Source organism: Thunnus albacares, chromosome 23 (assembly GCF_914725855.1).
Source record: "Thunnus albacares chromosome 23, fThuAlb1.1, whole genome shotgun sequence".
In the NCBI taxonomy this organism is placed as follows: Eukaryota; Metazoa; Chordata; class Actinopteri; order Scombriformes; family Scombridae; genus Thunnus; species Thunnus albacares.
In genome coordinates, this window is record NC_058128.1 from 5,694,128 (window position 1) to 5,712,415 (window position 18,288).

At 41.4% G+C, this 18,288-nt stretch overlaps 2 long non-coding RNA genes across 3 annotated transcripts in view; one reads left to right on the top strand and one right to left on the bottom strand.

Annotated features, from left to right (window-relative positions):
* The window catches only part of LOC122975027, a 245,861-nt gene that overhangs the window by 164,769 nt on the left and 62,804 nt on the right, over positions 1-18,288 (top strand). The window lies entirely within an intron of this gene.
* On the bottom strand, positions 15,881-18,205 carry LOC122975031. Its single transcript, XR_006400548.1, has 3 exons — positions 17,599-18,205; positions 17,290-17,342; positions 15,881-15,979 (listed from the first exon to the last, which is right to left on the bottom strand). It is a non-coding gene; the product is annotated as an uncharacterized LOC122975031 (long non-coding RNA).

Below are 18,288 nucleotides of genomic sequence, written 5' to 3' on the forward strand. Positions count from 1 at the left end.
TCCAGGAAGCCTACTTTTCAGGAAGCGCCGTGGGTTCGATTTCTCTCATTTCCTTCACTAACACTGTTCCTGGTAGGAGTGCAGGAATGCAGTTGACGCCGAGCCGAGGAAGCACCTCACTGGCATCCTATGGACATTTCCTGACTCCGAGAAATAAGACATCAACATGGTGGAGCCGAATTGAAAAGGGGAATTCATTTATTATGGCTGGAACCTTGAGGTGAGAGGCAAAGTGCTCCACAATCAGCATGTGTACTCGCTCGCAATTATGCTTCTGAGATACTTTCTAAACTTTAATAAGTGAAAAAGAGAAGGCAATACGGTGTTAAATACAGCACATGGACCATCTAAGCTGACATAACCCTATTATACACACATACACAAACTGTCACATACACATTCTTGGACACACACATGCACACACACACAGTAATTTCCTCAGATGGCCTGTAATCTTGCAGGCCTCCATCTCGGCGGCTTAGCCCAGTGGACTGGGGCAGCCGCTGCCAGCTTTCTACCCAGGGCGGGGGGCCCGGAGGGGGGGCACAGGGGAGCCGCAGGGCCTGGAGGAGCCCCACATGGATTGTATTTGGGAGCCTGAGGCATGAAATGGAATAGGTTTAATCTGTTATCACCTGCAGGGGAGCGTCGGGGCCAGCCACTGACAGACATAGCGGGTGAGGTGGTGGTGGCGGTGTCGGGATGGGGGGTGGGGGGGTCGCAGCACCTCAGTCCCCGCTGGTAAATGAAATATCAGCCACTACAGACGGAGAGTGATATTAGTTTAATTTCTCTGAAGCTCACCTCTTCTGCCTCCCTGCCTGCCTCTCTCCCTCTCCGTCTGTATCTCTCTTTTCTCACCCATTCAAGATTCAACCATATTAACGCTGGAAATTTGTCTTTTTGTGACCAGGAAGGACAAGAGGATCATATACATGAGCTTACAGATTGTTGGTGGAATCTTCTTGATGTCAACTCTCTTAAAAACCTTGATATTTTTTTATGTTTGACAAATAGTTTAACATTTTTTGGGAAAGGCACTTTATTATTTGTATCAGGAGATCGACACCACTCTCAGGTCTGCACGCTAAATATGAAGCTACAGCCAGCAGCAGACTAGTTTAGCTTAGCATGAAGACTGGCTGAAACAGAAGGACTAACAAAATCTTATCTCATCTGTTTTTAAAAATCCATACAAAAACCAAAGTGTAAAAATTTGTGGTTTGCTGGAAGATTCCTAGGTGGGTTTTGTTACCTTTGGACAGAGCCAGGCTAGTTATTTCCTCATTAGCCAAGCTAAGCTAACCATCTCCTGATTCCACCTTCATATTTTACAAACAAATAGGAGATTCATTCTCTCCTTTAACTCTCAACCAGAAAGTAATTAAGTGTATTTTCCATATACTGTATAAAATAATGGACATAGCCACCGTGAAATCACCCATCGGTTTGTGGACTCGCATTTTGAAGCCTCAAGTTTGGCATTTTGACCGTCGCCATCTTGGATTTGTGGAGCCAGAAGTGATGAGAAGTGACCCTAATGCTAGCTGCTAGCTTGGTAAGCATGGTGCATTTACAGTCTGTTGTTAACTGTGATAATGCTAATGGTAATTTTCAATAGCAAAAAATGGGCTTAAAACCATTAGAATAAAATGTACTTTCGGGAAAATTGAAAAGAGGGGCTTTAATTCAACCAAATGCTGACCAAGATTTTTTTTAGGCCACCAAAATGTTACAGTTGACTTTCATGAACTGAAAACACACATCTGTGAATCTGAGGTTACGCCGTGGTTACGTTAGCTAACCGACATTGTTGCCGTGGTAGTGCCTTGTCAATCACAACATAGCCACGCCCTGAAGCATATCCTTATGGACAAATTTAAATTAACCATAATTTACAAAATGAACATCGTGCTGTACTGAAGAAGACTTGAAACTGGCAATTGAGACCATAAACTCATTAGGAAAGTGTTTACTGAGGTAATAAATCATGTGACTTCTTTTTGGAGCCAGTGGAGTCGCCCCCCACTGGCCATTAGAGAGAATGCAGGTTTAAGGCACTTCCGCATTGGCTTTACTTTCCAGACCCAGAACTAAACACCTTGTATTTCCCAAAATGTTTCCCTAAATTTCCCTATTGCTGTCACATAATCAACATCCTGAGGGGAATTTGATTTGTAGAATTAAATCAAATAAATAAAAACATGAAAAGTTACGAATATTAGGAAAATAAAATATCATAGAAAATAAAAGTGTAAGATTAAGAGCCGCACCAAATGTAGAGCCAAATAAAATTCATCTCAAGGTAATAAAAAGTGAATAAGAGTCTTGTGGCCCATGTTTTTGTTTTAGCGACCTTAATGAAGGAGGTCAAACTCCTTATGAAGTTTCTGATCAGACTAGTTAAGAATGAATTGAGGCACAATGACACAAAGACCTTGACCTGGAAATTAAAGGCATTTGTGGCAATACGTACATTCAGATTTTTTAATTCCAAACTGTAACCAAACTGTCAACAACAGCTTTGCCTTTTTCTTTTTACCCATTGCACGCACTGATCTGCTCAGCTCAGCTTTGAGATTCACTTGTAGTAGTTTGACGACACTGACATCTCCTCAACCTCAACTTCCTGTGAAAGGAATGAGAGACAGAGAGAGAGTGAGAGGAGAGAAAGAGGTCTGGTTTTGACACTCAGGGGGCGTTGGAGAGGTTGAAGGGAGGCAGTGTTTTTTGAAAGCCGCTTTCACACTCCTTGAAGTGGCTCACCGTCTCTGCTACTGTACTGAGAAGAAGACATGAAGGGTAAGAGTGGGTGAAGGTAGAAATCGGCAACCGGGCTAGGGAGAAAATGTGAGGAAATTGTGGCATAATAACTACCTGTAACAGTAGAAGCTTCCAGACTTCCATCGGCTTGACCTCTGTGCGAGTCTAAACCTGCAGCTCTTTGGGATACGGCGAATAAATTATGATTTTATTAATCTATTTTTTTTCTAGAAAACCTAGACAAAAAAAACCCACATCCCCTTTTTAATAATTATTTTGGTTGCTGCACCATATAGCAGGTAATGTTGTGGGTTGTTTGTTTGTTATGGTAAAATTGTGTGCAGCCTTGGAGACTGTAGCGCTGCTGGGAGTGGTGTATTCACTCCTCTTTTTTTTTTTTTTTTTCTTTCAAAAGGCAAGTTATTTTTCGGTTTAAGCTGACATAGCTCTAAAAATAGGTGTGGTTGGGAGGTTGATATTCTCACCTACGCATATTTACAAACTCCTACTACTTACCCACACACACACTTACACACACACACACACACACACACACAGATACAGTACATTCACAGCTCAAAACTGCTCCACTTTGCCAGCAGCCCACGCGACACACAAACAGATGTGCTACACAAAACAGAAAAATATTCCATTTCACACTTTTTTTTTTTTGCTCAACTTTATTGTTGCTGAGTATCACCAGGCGACCTTAAAGGTTCATGACACCCGAAAAAAAAAAAAAAAAAAAAGCTAGTTTCTCTCTCGAGTCAAGGTGAAAAAAAGTACACTGAAGCTCACTCCAAATAGCAATACAAAATACACACAGAATTCACTGGTTCACTCTGGTAGTAGTAGAAGAGGAAGTGGTGGTCAACCAGTGCTTGGCAGGTGTGAATAACACCCCCCCCCCCCCACCCCACCTACCTCCACACAAACACACACCATTACTCATAGTGTCTCTCTGATACATTTACAACTCCTGTAAGGGGGGAAAAGGCACCCCATGCCTGACTATGTCTTCACATGGCAGGGAAGCAAAGCTAACAGAGCGGCCTTCCTCTGCATCACCACATTGCTATGCAGCGACAGCGCAGCAGGTCCACTATTGTGATTGCAATCAAGCATCCCCAGACAACTATCACAACCAACTAATTACAGGATTAGGTGATTAAACAAGGCTCCTCCAACACCGGTGCCAACCGCACTGCGTATTTTGGCATGTGTCACTGTGTACCTGTCAGTCTCACTGAGCGAAGTGCAAACAGCTGCAGAAACTGGGAAAATAATAGTATAATCAACTCCTAATGTGAGTTTCTTCCTGTATGATAGCTGTCATAGAAATTCCCTCGAGCGGAGTCACAGAAACAAGTCTGCGGAGCATTGTTTCTCCGGTTAGACGACGGCGGTGACGACGCAAGAGTGACACATCTTGCTCAACGGCTGCACAATGCGACGCTAATGAACCATGGGGCGAAGGACGGAGAACAGGTAATGAGGACAGAAAGGAGGGGGTGGGGGGGGGGGGCAGCAGCAGAAGGAGGAGGAGGAGGAGTGTGGGTTATGGAGGGCAGGGCCGGGGCCTACTGTATGACATACTGTAGCTGGGTAAATGGGTGACTAGAGTTACGGTAGCATGATGCCGTATCAACTCTCATGCTATCTCTGTCCAGATCATATGAGGAAACCCCGACCAAGAACAACAAGATTAGTCAGTAATCAGATGTGATGCGATACTCTGTACACTCCAGTGAGGAGCCAGAATGCAGACAGGTTGTTTGAATAGAGGTAAGAATGTAGAAGCAGGTAGATAGACTGTAACCTGCAGCCATGCACACAAATCTGCCTCTGTGGTGACAAATATATTTACATGTCAAACATTAGTGTTTATTGTCACACTTAAAAGGTTGTTTTAACTGTTAACGGTCCATATATTTTAGTGTATTTCACCTGTGTGACTGTACTTTTATGTGCTTATAGTTTTCACAGAAACAAATTCAATATTTAAACATATCTGCACACAGATTTTACATCCCAGTGTAACCAAAAGTTGTTGTTTCCTGTTGTAAGAAGATCATATTTCATAATATAGAAGCTTCTCCAAGATACAGACAGTGAGGACAAAAATAGGACCAGAGTTACCTTGTTACTTGAAATAGATGTTTTGCAAATTATGTTTTTAAAATCTGATAATCATGTCATGCATATATATACACAGTATTTTCATTTGACTTCTTACATTTTTAATGCTGAAAATAAATTAAAAAATGACCCTTAGCCAGACTCTAAATGTAGCATGTTTAATGCCTTTTAGTACCACTTAAAAGCCTAATTTAAAGTGTATTTCAGTCAGTATTACTTTTTTCCTGCAAAGTATAATTAAAACCTGTACTTACATTAACCTAAGCTGCAATATGTTTCTTTTATGTATGTTTTTATGATTGTTTTAATACATTTTAATACCAGGGAATGACATCGTAATCTTGTTGTCTTGCACAGTAGCACAATGACAACAAAGTTTATCTTATCTTATCTTATCTTATCTATCTATCCATATCTCAGGTGGGGGCCCTAACCACAAATTTACACTAACACCTCCCCTTCTGTAAACAAATATCTTCATATTCTTGTCTCTTATGTGTAGTTCCTGCTGTTAGTTCTCCATTCTTTTAAAAGAAAAACACCATATAACCACTTCCTTGATACTGGTCCAAGTGCTGCACTGTGACAGAGACAAAACGCCACAAGCGTGATTAATGTCCCCATACTCTCACCATGACATCATGACAGAAAGTGCGGAGTATGGACTGGTGTGTGTGTGTGTGTGTGTGTGTGTGTGTGACACGCATAGCAGCAGTGCCCTGACCTCAAGGCAGATACATACTGTACAGACAAACAGTTGCAGACATGGGTGGTGCACTGACAGACCTGCCACATGCACAATGCTGCTCGCACATAACGTGTCCTGAGCCTCCGAATGAAAAGCTGGAAAACATGTTAAGCGTGAACGTGTGCGCGTACGTGCATGCGTGTGTGTGTGTGTGACAGCTCAGCGATGAGGGCAGCCTGCTGACGAGAGTCTTTCTCAGCAGCTCGGGCCCGGCTCTGTTTGGAGTGTAAACATGTCAGAAAGTGTGAGAAAGTGTCTGTGTGCGCGACAGCGACGGGCTCCTTTTGTTTTGGTTCTCAGGGTAATAATAGCTGATGATAGCCCAGGTTAACTTTAGCCAGTTTGCGGGCGTGCAGGTGGTTAGAGACACGGGTTGACTGCGTGAAAATGCCAAAACTGGTCGGCCCTCTGCCAGAGTGACACAAAGTAAAACTATGCTGACACCCCTTTTCTTAGAAATGATGAACAAAAGGCACAAATACAGTTGGCTGCAGAGTTTCCATGAGCATCTATCAAAACAAATTTTCCATCATCAAATTCAGATGGTGGTGAGATGAGATAATGCACGATGCACTCATGAAAATAAACTCTTATGCCTGAAATATTATAGTTGCAATCGAGGAAATAAATACGAAAAGAACTCCCTGAAAGCAATACCAACTGATAAGGCCTCACTCTGCTGCCCTACCCTATATCTAGCCCATCAAACCTCTATAACGTTCACGCTATATAATTATAGAGTGACATAATCTCATTATGTCATGGTACATTACTAAACCTCGTTAGCCCATTAGCTCCTAGCGGCCGGAGTTATTAGTCATGGAAGGCCCCGCCCTTTCCTGTACTCCCACTCACTCAGAGAGGAAGCAGGAAGCTGCTTGCATGTCAGTCAACCCCAGACAGGAAGTGCCTGGGAGATGGCTACCCTTTAATGCTGCAATTATTGTAACTATTGTTTGGATTGATAATCACGCTCATTACAGAGAGAGATGGAGGGGGGGGTGGGGGGGGAGGAGGGAAAAGGAAGGAAGTTGGAAGCTCTTAGGCTTCTCGTTTGAGGCCACAGTTTGTTCCATGGAGGTCTGACGGACGGGGTGAAGGGAGGGAACGCGGAGCTCCGGAGGGATGTGTTGCCGCTTGGGTGCATGGGAAAGCTTGTTTGTTTGAAGGGTTTGCATTTGATCTGGGTTTCTCAGAGTAATTATCTGGGCTGGTGCTTCCAGGGAGAGGAGCGATTAACACGAGCTAGGGGTCATGATAGGACAGCACCGAGGCCGACTAGAAAATAACTGTATGTTCTCCGAAGGAAATAATAATCGTGTATTATGAAAATGAATTGCTCCTAGATTCAAGATTTCACTTTCAGCATGAGATAAGATCATTATGTGTCAGCTCCTCAGGAATTCAACTTTTCAGGAAATGGCTCAACAACAGTGATATTTTGACCTTATCTTAAGCGTCCTAGATAACTTTTTTCAGCCTTGTTTTTCTTCTTTTGCCCTCCTTCTCTTCCATTCCTTCTTTCATTTAATGACCTTCCTTCCTTGCATCTCTGCAAGTCTTTCATTCTTACTTCCTCTCTTCCTCCATGTATCCCATCCTCTTTCTTGTCTTGCACACTTTAACTGATCTAAAAGCATGAAAAAAACAATCCTAACCTTGTTTCAGCATGCGACAAAACCTCTATACTCTTCAGAATGAATACTTTTATGTTTGGTTTCTGGATACATGTTTTTACTTAATTCAATCACAGCTAAAAAGGTTATTTTGCCAAAAGTGTCAAATTTACACTGATGGTTTATGGCTTTGAAGATACAAAAGTAGAGTAAGTTTTACAGATATGGGACTTTAAAGAGTAACTTAACACTAAATCCATTTTTTTATTCAGTAAAGTATATGTACAGTCACTGTATTGTAGCATAAATTGATTCTGGTAACAGTCTTTGGTTCTTACCTTTTACCAAAAATATCAAGCAAATACAGTATGTCCTCTAAACTAGTGGTTTCCAACCTAAGGGTTAGGACCCCTCAAAGGGTCCCAATAAAAATTTGTGGGCTCACCAGATGATTTAAAGAGATTTAAAGTGTACAAGAAGATGCATATTTTCTGTTACAAAACAATTATGTTGATATTTTCTGACTTTTCTCTAAATTTTGCAGTGAAATACTGAATACTGTCACTCCTTCAGATAAAAAAATAGGGGTGTGAATAGGGGTCACAAGTAGACATTATGTCATTATAAGGGATCACAAGCGAAAAAAGCTGAAGTAGGGTATTAAGTTGCTCTTTAAAAGAGGGAATAACACAAAGCTGAAATGCAAAGAGAACAAACACACTTGTGAACAAACACAAGTAAACAGACAAGAAATGACATAAAATAAAACGTACAAATGAAACCATGGAGACATCAAAAATAATAACAGAGTGCAAGACATGGAGTTCGCAAAATAAAACTGGAATTGCTACTTGCTGTGCCAACTTTGCCTCTACATCTGAGAAAACAGCTGAGTGTGTGTGTGTGTGTGTGTGTGTGTGTGTGTGTGTGAGTCGGGGTGGGACCCACATATCACACCTGCTTATCAATTACATGCTGGTAATTTCTGTATGTAAGCAGGTCTTTACAATGATGGCAGAGGGGAACTGCTCGTTTTCTTCTGTGAGGAGAGAAATTTGCTCCGGGATAAAAAAAAAAAATAAAGAAAATTTAAAGAAAAAAAAAAAAAAGAAAAAAATACATAGAGCCAAGTATTAAAAGCAGTCAGGCAACGTTAAGCGTCATAACATGCAAGGCTCAGAAAACCTGTAATTAGAGAAGCTGTCAGCCGGCAAATATCGTTTACTCGAGGCACACTTCTGTGGCGTAGATTGTAGAAGCTTGCCAAGCACAATTAGAGGAGTGTCACTGATTATCTCTTCTCCTTTTTTTTTTTGACATAGAAACGATGCTCGTACCTAATCCTGCTCATATTTGTGGCCATTACAACACTTTTTCTTGCATGCCTTACATTTCATCACTGCCAATTAGATACAGCACTGATTTAAGAAATGAAGAAATGTTGTAAATAGTAATCAAACAATGTTATGAATCAGAAGAAGAAATCAGCTGCTTTTACTGGATTATTACAATTTTATGTGTATTTCTGATAGAAATTTTACATTTGCACTTACAGAATAGAGCCACATAAGACTTTTTGGTTGGTTTTGAAGACACAAACTAGTATATTTTCAGCTCAGTTTTCATTTTTTATTATGTTTTTGTCCTTATCTTCGTTTACTAAAGCATGGTGGTGTGCTTTAGTCTGCACGGAGCAGCATCTTTCACCTCTTGGACCCCCCCCCTGCTCCCAAAGAAACACACACTCACACCTCCTCCACGTGTCCGGCTTTAAAACAGCGAAAAGGAGACATTAACATTTGACCTCCCGTCTAATCCTGCGACCCGCTACTGTTCCTCACATTGTTTCCTAATTGTTACCCTCTTTTAATGGCCTGCTGTATCCAGAATGGCTTGTGGGGCCTTTTTGACCACATTCTACTCAAAGAACTGATAAAGGGGCACGGTTGTGTTTGCATGAAAGTGTGGAAAAAAAAAAAAAGTGTGAAGAGCAAGCAGCAGATTAGATCTATAACAGATTAAAAAGTGACAGCTTGGTCTGTGATGTCATTTCATGGACGTCGGAAAGGACGTGTGCAGAAAGGAAAGCTGCTTCTCTCACTCTTTCCTTCTTTCATCCACCTACTTCCTTTCTTTATCTCGCTGTTTTTTAGACCCATCAGGAATTTGGCCTCGTAGAACATCAACACCATTAAAAGAAATTCCCACCCCAGCCTGAACCTGCTTGCAGTCTGAATGTACATGTTTTACCAATCAGCGATGTTCAGTACTCTACCTTGATAGTTCATCAGCCGTCAGAAAGTCCCACCTTGGAAACAGGAACTTTCTGTCTGGGCAGGAACTATTGTATGATCCAGGAACCAAAACTGGTACCAGGTTCCTGCTGTTGAAATACAGATGAAATACCTGAGTGCCTTTTTAAAAGTTTCCTGGGTTCTTGTAAAAGTTTCTGCAGTCGACGAGGGTTTTTACTGGTTCTATTGATCAACAGGTTTGTTGACATCTATATTGATTGGAAAATCAGCAACGTACAACCACACTGTGTGAGACTTTCCACCCAAGAAAAATAACACAATAGGTGTCGGTCCGGGCCGGCCCCGACTGTGTTAGTACCTTAGGTGAGATTTTAGATTGGAGCCCCCCCAAAAAAAGTCCAACAGTAATACCACCACTCCCAGAAGAATGAACTCACGCTAAAATAAAGTGCAACAATGGTTCCTCAAGTCCAGACAAAGTCCTCCCAGTCCTTCCAGTCCTCAAGACAAAAAGGCGAGTGGGGGTCAAGGCACCATTCAGTTGTTTGGTGGCTGTTGGTTGGGCGACAACTGACCGACCAGTAAGGCTTCAAAGAACAAACCAGATGAAAGCTTTCCAATCGTTTGGTGCTCCTAAATGTCGACAATGTTCCTCATTCGGAGGAAGCAAGTCAGAGAAGTTTTTAAAAAGGACAACAAAGGTCTCCTGACTTACTCACACCACGTTTCTCAAAACCTCAACAGAGTGATCATTTTAAGCCAAACCATGATCTTTTCCCAACCCTTACTGAGTGGTTTTTGTGCTTAAACCCATCCAGACCTTAACCACAGTGTTGTTTCTAACAGTGATTTGTAACGGTTTTAGAAAGCACAGACAAATGATGTTGTCTGGCTGATTACTGCCGATAGGGGAGCCAGTTCTGTGTAGTTCTGGAGTTCACATGTTCAACGACATATTCGGTCGCTTAATCGAGTGTATGAAGCCTACATTTTATATTTGTTATTGTTTTGTTTGTTAATTCTTTGTCATTTCACTCAAAGATTCAAAGAGAGATGGATGAATGAGACAGAAGAATGTCTTTGATAAACCGACTCATGGCCCTTGGGGTAAATGAGCTTATTAGGCAAGCAGGAACACACACACACACACACACACTGCTCTGGGGTCGCCTGATTACAGGGGTACGTTAGCCCCCTGGGGTCAGGCCCCACTCAGAGTGGAGCTAGCAACACACACACACACGTTTAAGGTATTTACATCCATTTGCATTGCAAAGGCTCTGGCTGGGGAGTTTGTTTAGTCCTGCTGGGGGCCACCAGTCCTCCCCATTCTACCTAAAGAGCCTAAGACCAGCCTGACCAGCTCGGCTCAGCCCAGGGTGTCGCTCTGTTTGTGGACATTACGGGTCAGTCTACCTGGGCTTCATTGACATCTAAAAGGGACGGGCTGGTCTCCCATGGTGACCCTCCTCTATTGTTTCAACTCTTTCTTTCTTTCTGTCTTTCACCACCAATTATTTATTATTTATCCTTCGCACCAGTTAAAAAAACAGTGACGATCATTAACTAAAAATTGCATTTATATAGCAAACATCATTCACCATTCCTACCAAAACTACCCCGACCCAACCAGCCAGACCATAGTAAGCACCCGCACTTTATTCCACGTTAAGACAAAAGTGACAGTTCTGAAGTGACTGAAAGACTTTTTTTATCAGCCACAGAATTAAAAGTAATCATGAAGTAAAGATTAAAGGCTTATTCAGCATCAGTAATTTCTTAACATGCAAACATTTCAACTTCAGTGAGCCAATCAGCTACCCTGAATAGCAAAAAAAACAACAACAAAAAAAAAAACAACCAGATAAACAAGATGAGATAAAATAAGACTTTATTGATCCCCGAGGGCAAATTCATTCATGTTACAGCAGCACAGAGAGGTTAGAAATCAGATAAAGAATTATTGGAATGAGAGGTGACATTTAAAAAACTATATATGCATTTTAATACTTTAGACTGTATACAATAAGTCCAGTAGTGAATAAGATGCAAGTAAATCCCATTTACACACATTCAAGGGCAATAATTTAAACCAGGTCTTAAACAAAACATACTCTATCAAAGACAGAATGATTTTAAAATTCATATTTAAAACCGCAAACAAATATTTTTTGTATCTGTATGTTAGTTATTGGTGCTGTTAATTGTAGCTATTGATTGTTGGCACATTTCAATCACTTAAGATTTTTTTATTTCCCATTTATTTATCTAATTTCTGTGTTTGTATATTTGTTTTCCATTTTTATGAAAGTGTACAGCACTTTAGTCACATTTGCTGTCTTAAAATAAAAATAAACTACACTTCTCATAACTACACGTGTGCTATTCTGACCACCAGACAGAGTTCAGCACACAATAACATTTAATTCCCATCCTTTCACCCAGTTACCAGAAACGACTGAGGTTTTCCTACAACTCCAAATCCCTGAAATAAAGGATGTGGATCAGTTGTTTTGTTTTTTTTTTGTTTTTTTTCTCAGTACAGTAGCCTGATGCAACAGGTCAATAAGTCAGTCTGCCAAACAATAGAGCTGGAATAAAACTACAGGGGCTAAATTAACATTATGACTGTGTGTGTGTGTGTGTGTGTTTGCCTCCCTCCGACTGAACTGATGGCTCTGTATGGGCTGATAGTTGGCGTCAGGGCCCCCTGCTCAGCCAGAGCCACAGAAAACAAATAGCCAATTTGGTTTTATTGTGCTGCTGGAGGTCCACTCGACCCCAGAGACAGATGACAGAGCAGAGCAACACAGAAACACAGGAGGTGGTAAATGAGACTCAATACAGTCAACACACACACTGCCAAAAATCCAGCGAACACAGGCGCACTCGGGGTAGGTGTCAGTGGTACACACTTCCCCTTAAAACACTATAAGAGGGGTTTAAATCGCTGATACCTGTAATTTTTTTATTCCTGAAATCTTGATGAAATGTATTTTTGTCATAGTGGAAAAGTGTCCAAAAGAGTTTTTTAGATTATGATGGAACAATTTAGTCATGTTGAACGAATAACAATGTTCACATGTCACCTGATTACAAAAAAAAGGTAAAATACACTGAAAACGGGTGGAGTATTGATTGTTTCTACAGTAAACTTGTAATCAAATAAACTTTATATTCATCATATCACAAGTAGACACTGATAACACTACATCTGATTAATAAAATTTAAATATATTATCCACAGTGACAAAAGAAGTGAAGTAAAAGTTGTAAAAGAAAAAAAAAAACTCAGTTACCAGTAAAATTAATGTATTTAAAGTTTTGATTGCGCAAAAGTGAAGTACCAGTTGTGAAGAACGGTCCTTTAAATGTTGTACTTTTACTCCTTCACATTTATTTGACAGTTAGACTTCACTGTGACTGTTACTTTTCAGATTAATATTGAACTCACTATATCATCACTTTATAAAGTATGAAACATTGTCAAAAAAGTAAGTGTAATTGTGAATTCTAGCTTCTGAATTGAAGCTACAACATTATAATGCTGCTTCAATATAAATACATTAGTAATAATAATCAATATTATAATATATTATGATAAAAAAGACTAAAAGAAGCCATTCTGCTGCATAATGATGACTTTTACTTGTTGTATTTGTGTACATTCGGCTGTATTTTTACTTAAGTGACATTTGAATGCAGGATTCTTACTTCTATGGACTATTTTTTACATTATTGCTATCTGTACTTAAGTAAATGGTCTAAATGCTTCTTCCACCTCTAGTTGTAGCTGTCTGTCTTTATTATACTATCATTTATACTTAAAGGTGATTCTTTGCTTTATGTAAGTTGAATGACATGCCTCCACAATTTTTCATCCTTTTCCAATAACTTTTAGATCATAAAAACAAACTTTTCACCTGACAGCAGCAATATATTTAACGTCTAAGATGTTTATCTGAAAGATACAAACTCTATCAATCACATAAAAGTAGTGGAGAAAAAACATTTCCCTTTGAAATGTGGCATAAAACTATAAGACTGGAAATACACAAGTCAAGTAAAAGTACCTCAAAACTGTAATAATGTATATTTTTACATTCAGCTCTGCTTCTCCTCCTACTAACACACAATATATCGGTCTAATCCTGTTAAACACACACTCTTACGAGGCAATAAACGCCTCAACAGCCTCCCCAGAACCGGTCCACACACACACACACACACTTAAACACAAACACACACTTAGGGCCGTAAACCGCAGTCAGCAGGCCTGCTGTGCTGTCTGCCGTGACAGCCGTTAGCGTTAGCCATAAAGGTTGCAATCAGAGTGACCTCTACAGTAGAGAATCAAGCTGAATGAAGACCAGGCCTGCCAGGCTGTAAAATACCTCAACACCACTGTACTCTGCTCTAAAGAGCCGCACGGATTGGCCCCATAAACAACATGAGGGGTCCCTATCAGACACATTTGGGTTTGGGTGGAACAGATGGAGTGCAGAGATGGGATAGGTAGAGACGGAGGAGGGATGGGTGTACGTAATTAAAGCAGGAGTCAGGACTCTGAGGAGACCAACAGATGGAGAGGAGTAACCTCCCCTCCCTCCCCTCCCTCCCATACACCCCATCCTAATTCTACAGAGGGCTGAGAGGCTGGCAAGCACAGGAACGCTAAGAGCAGAGAGTGTATGTGTGTGCGTGCGGTCCTGGGTGTGTGATAAGCACATGTTCCCCTGGGTGAGTGCTTGAGTGATCTAACAGGGGCAATTAATTTGTTTTATATACGATTTAACTCCTCCGAGCTCCGACAAAGGAGGCAGTCCTCTGGGAGCTCTGAATGCTCTCTGATACAAACCAGGACCACAGGGGAGATGCACAATCAGCCCGCGACGAGAATGCCCGTCTATGCCCGAGCTTTCATGTGTACTGCTGAAGGGGGGTGAGGAGTGGGGGGGGGGGGGGCAATCCACATGTAAACTCATTTCCCTCCATGAATATGTAATGGAAACTGATGAGGCTAATGACTCGTAGAGGTGACCTACTTATTTACGCTGAGGAAACGGGGATCTGAGGCTTTCATCTGTCACACATAAGAGGAATCTCTCAATCTCTTATTTATGTACCAGCGATGCTCGTGATATCCCAAGAGAGGCTATCGTCTCACTTACGGCGTCCTTTCGATCTAACGCACGGCTCTCTATCTCCGTGAGGCGACGCTCGGCCCACAGAGGATGTGGCAATGTGACCTTTCTCGCCGTCGCTCTCTCGACGCTCGGACACGCACACACAACAGGAAATCTGCAAGTGCTAAACTCAAAAATATAAAAAAAAAAACCGTAATAAGATGAAGATAACATTTGCCTTTTTATCAACCATAACCACCAACCTCCCATAACCATTTACACACAGTAGTTGCTATGTGCAGATATAAGCAAGAATTTGATGTTTTTTCGTGGTGACAGGGTTGACTAATAAAGGCCCATATGTATAAATGTCAGATTAACTGAGATAAAGTTTGACGCAAAATACCAAACGTGGTTTGCTTCCTGGCGTCATCGTGTCTGTAAACACGCCGATCACTTTCAAACGGGATTTATGGTTTTTTTTTTTTTTGTCTTTTCATCTTTGTCATCACTGGGCCATCATCAGATACTCCTGAGTCTGGTTAAAAAAGTATTTGTAATAGAGAAATTAGTGGATTCACTCACACAGTTCAATTGCGTCGCTGACTAGTTGCAAACCGTCTTGATCGGCTGACGTCGGATAGTACAGAGAGTCCAAAATGAGGGAGAGTTATTACCTTCGCTGTCACACCAACCGCATGTTGCCAACCACAATTACTGTGACATTGCTCAGCTAAGCTAACAGTGGTCACAATTTGAAGTAAAATAAGATAAAAGTGGCAGTCATTACAGCCTTCATGATGAGTCCTTCTGCTACAATTCTTAAATTTCAGCAAATGTTATTGGCCGTTTTTCTGCAACAGGTCCTTTTTAAAAGCCTTAAATTTGTCTGTCAGGAACCTGCAGACACACTCAGGGGAGTAGCTTATGCTCTCTGACCATTATTGCCTCATTGATGTTGATCCTGTGTCAAGGTTACTTATGAGGGGTCAGAGTGCGAGCCCTCTGCAGCCTGTGTGCGTAAACACTTACCACTGATGTGAGGACTCAGCGGTCAGCCCCCCCCCCCCCCCCTCCCCAACCTCCCAAAAAAACACTATTAACTATCCCTCATCAAAACCCTTTTCACACCCCTTTACCCTCCTTTTTCTGGCCCTCATTTAGTCTCATTAACTCACCAGTCCACCCCCCCACCCCCCCCCCCATCCCATCCTGCCCTCCAACACTCTCCCCTCTGCAGCAGAGCAGTGATGCTATCTATCTGCCCATCAGTCCGTATTGGTCTCCTGAGAGAGCCCAGGACGCTGGGAACCAGGACCCCCGAACGGTTCTCTGGAGAAAGAGAAAGAGACAACAGGTTAGATGATGATGGGAAGGACTTTTTAAAAACAGCTGGAATCATGGAGAGGTGGGCATCGCAGATAACAACAGACCTCCATTGTGTCCCAGCCTCCCCTAATTAAAATAAAAAAAAAAAAAAAAAACAACCTGGACCTGACGATAAGGGCGGCGTGAGTGTCATCAGTCACAGATATGAGGAGGAGAAAATGAGAGGGAACAAAAGGACAGACGGGATGGACCGTGGGAATTATCTGACAAGCTCGGCTAAACAGGACAGTAGTTAAATCCTCTCGGTGCTGCTGTCCCAGGACGAGTACGGTGATCGATCAGCACGACTGCAGATCTGCGAGGATACTGAAGCCTGATATTTAATCATCTAGTCTTTCCTATTGAAATGACTTCTATGAGGCATGAAACAGATCCTAAAAATAGAATAAAAATGTTGACATAACAACACAAATCCAGCCAAAATTCTTTTACATTACCATTTGAAGTTACACCTCTTCTTCTCAGAGACATAACAGACGATCACACACAGTTTGTTTTTTCTGCGCGTCCATGGTAACAGCGCAAACAGGAACTATTCTTAGATAATGCAGCATGACTTTTCATGGTACAGATTCATCACAACGTTAACAACATTAGACTAACAGGAATAAGGTGTAGCGAACAGCTTACCCACAGACGACATTACACCTCCTGTTTTCGTCACTCAGAACATCATACATACATCGTATGCATGTCTCCGAAAAGACATGCATACAATGGGGTCGACGCGGAGCCGTAGTGGCAAAAGAGTATCAATACATGTCTTTTTTTTCTTGCCCTTCTCTTGCAATACATAGTAAATTCACTCAGATCCACTTACACATGGCGAAACACTGACCAGACACCAGGTGCATAAGAACAGGACCCTTATACTACCAGTAGCATGGCAACTGTGGTAAACTGTGAGCATACTTTTGTGACTGTCGCATGGTTTAATGACAGAGGGGAGATATGTGAAGAGACTAAACACTACCATGGCACAGAACAATAAGGGGACATACTAAATAAGTGTTTTTCATCTTTCTACCACAGAGCCATTAGAGGGGCTCTGTGGTAGAGGAAAAAAAGGATTGACCAAGTAGTATCTTTCTATTTATTGTCCTTAGTGTCAAAACTCACACCTTTTGCATTTTAACTGAGTATAATTTATACCTTCTTGTAACATGTGGCAGCTGCCTTTGTTTATGATACCTGTATTGACCTTTTATCTTTGTTTCAGTTCAATAAAAGAAAAGATATCATTTAGATCTGACCTGACTAATGTCCCGGGTCACGTCGTAGTTATCAGGAAACTTGTGAATCATCCCTTGATAGAAAAACACAAATCATAAAATTCGCTGAATACACTCAGGTACAGCTGACTCAGTGACAACTAATATTTCATAGAAAGCAATTATCATCCTTAAATATCAGTCTGACCCTGGAAAACTTCACCGTGTAACGTACAGGCCTCTGACACAAAAAACATCAGATCTTCACAATAACTCTTCGTTCAAGCAGCGTGGTGCCAACCCGCCTGGAAAAAAAAGTAAATATCTAAATGTTTTGAGAAGGAAACTTACAGAATTTTTCTCTCGTTCGCCACGTCAGTAGAGAAAGTGTCTGCCCAGGAAAAACTGCGAGCTGCAGATACGGCGTTTAGGAAATATGGACTCTCCTCCCTGGAAACGTTCATCAGGCCTTAACCCATTTAGCCTGTGTCTTAATGAGGTGAGAAGCCTTTCTGATCGGACTTCAGACACATGGGTAAATAACACCTTGGGGAGTGCTGGGAAATTAAGAAAGCACATTTCAGTCTGAATCATTTATATATAATTATACACAAGTAAGGGATGAAAGCATCTGTCAGAGAGGGAATCCACCCATAATCAAGCCAAAAATAAAACTATTAAAAAGGCAAAAACGGAGACTGTTAAGTGGTTTCACCCTCGGTGACCTCCGATGCTTGGGAGTCCAGGCATTTTTTGGCAAATTGGCAAAAAGACATTAAAGTTATGGAGAAGAAGAAAACGAGACGGAGGAAAGCGCAGCAACAGATTGACTTTCCTTTCATGCTCTGATTTACAGCTGTGTGTCAGGTTAGTTGAAGGAATTTAATATAAAGTGATCTATGTATCTTGGCAACAACCCGGTGTGACGAAAGGCTTGATACGAGCAGGTAGATTTCCATTCCTGCATCACACCACCCCAACACCGCTCTGCGAAAAAAAAAACATCCACTATATTGAGTTTTTATAGTTTTATTTCTAATG